The sequence below is a fragment of the Cavia porcellus genome, unplaced genomic scaffold (genome assembly GCF_034190915.1).
Source record: "Cavia porcellus strain 051 isolate PalLab524CR breed Dunkin Hartley unplaced genomic scaffold, mCavPor4.1 scaffold_17, whole genome shotgun sequence".
In the NCBI taxonomy this organism is placed as follows: Eukaryota; Metazoa; Chordata; class Mammalia; order Rodentia; family Caviidae; genus Cavia; species Cavia porcellus.
Genome location: NW_026947500.1, coordinates 45320402 through 45322160, shown reverse-complemented (window position 1 = coordinate 45322160; position 1759 = coordinate 45320402).

Here is a 1759-nt window from a genome sequence, read left to right as displayed (position 1 = left end):
CTACCACTCAGGAGGCTGAGGCAGGAGGATTGCAAGTTTGAGCCTACCTTGGACAACTTAGTGATTTGGTGAGACACTGCCTCAAAATAAACACTGGGGAGGGGGAGCCTGGAGATATAACACAGTGTGGAGGCCTTGGCTTCAATGCCCTGCACCGCAAAAATGAAGAAGGGCTGGGGATGTAGCTCTGTGGTTCAGAGCGTGCTGTACAGAGGCCTTCTGGTTCTGGGCATCCCCTGAGGTCACAGAGGACACAGGACACAGGGACAGGACAGGTGGACCAAGTCCAGGAGCCAAGACTACCTCAGCCTGACCGCTTGGCTTCTTACCCAGGCAGGAGGCAGGAGGATCGCCAAGTTTAGGCGAGTCTGAGCAACCTAGCAAAAAGACCCTCTTAAACAAAAAGAAGCCAGGTGTGGTGGCAGTGGTGCACACCTGTAATCCCAGTACTCAGGAGGCTGAAGCAGAAGGATTGCTGCAAGTTCGAGGCCAGCCTGGCTATGAAGTGAGTTCAAGGCCAGCCTGAACTATATAGTGAAACCCTGCCTCAAAAAAAAGAAGTGCACCTCTCCTGCACCCCTTTCATCCCAGAGCACCACCCAGCCTTTCTTCCTACTCCACTGACCCAGATTAGGTGGAGGGTGACAGGGACAGGATCCAGGCATGAGGGCACAGCTTTCCCTCTTTCTCTCCTCCTCTCTTCTTCCTCACAGGAAGTCACTGCTCCTCCCAGGGCCGAAGAGCCTCCTGAGGTATTGGGGTGGGGGGACCCCACTCCTGCCCCCGCCTCTGCCCGTCTTCCACAGCTCTCCAATGCTGCTCCCTCTGCATGCTCCTATACCTAGCACCTGGTCCACAGGAGGTGACCCCCAGTGGCACATCCCCATTTCCAGGAGCTCTCTGGGTCTTGGTCAACTCCCCATGGACTGAGCTGAATTTAAAGGCTGGCAGAGTCCTCTGCTTCTTTTCCTCTTCCCTGCAAGGTATGAGAACTGGGGGGCTTGTTTTATACCAACCTGTGTTCCTTCTATTTTCCAGGTCATAGCACAAGTGTTCACTAAGAGATGGAAAAACTCCTGCTCATCCCTTAAAGCCCACCTCAAATGTCCCTCTCTTCTGGCAGACCAACCTGGTATCCAAGGAGAGCTGGGGCCCTCTGCCCAGGTACACCCTGTGTGGCTCACTCTGCAGCTGGCCCTGACCCGAGGGCCAAGAGGCACCCAGAATTGAAGGATTTCCCTGGAGTTACACAATGCGTCTTCCAAACAAGCCAGACCTACTTTTGTCTCTTCTGCTTTATAGCTCAGGCTGACTTCTCTGTTCCCAGCCAACTCCCTCAACAGTAACCCACTTTCTATGGCTCACCCCCTCCACCTCAGCCTCGTGCAGACAGCCCCAGGACCTTTGCATGGCCTTTGCTTGCTCCCCAGCAAGCCTCTGAGGCACGTGGAAAAGCTGAAACTTGAGAGAGGCTCCGTTCACCTGGGGCCTTGCTGTCCTCCCCCGCTAAGTGTGGAAAACAGCCCTGGATTGAGCACACCAGCGGAAGATGATGCAGACAGCCTGGGCCAAAGCACACAGGTTGGCAGCTGCTTTCCGGTCCTCCTAATGAGGACCATGAGCTCTGTGGAGTACCCCTCTGCAGGGTACTTGCAGAGGTGAACCTGGGCCTCTCTCAGAGCCCAGCTGGGCCAGGGCACTCACCAGCCCTAGCACCACGGCCACACAGGAACAAATGGCAGCCCAGTGTGGGGCACCC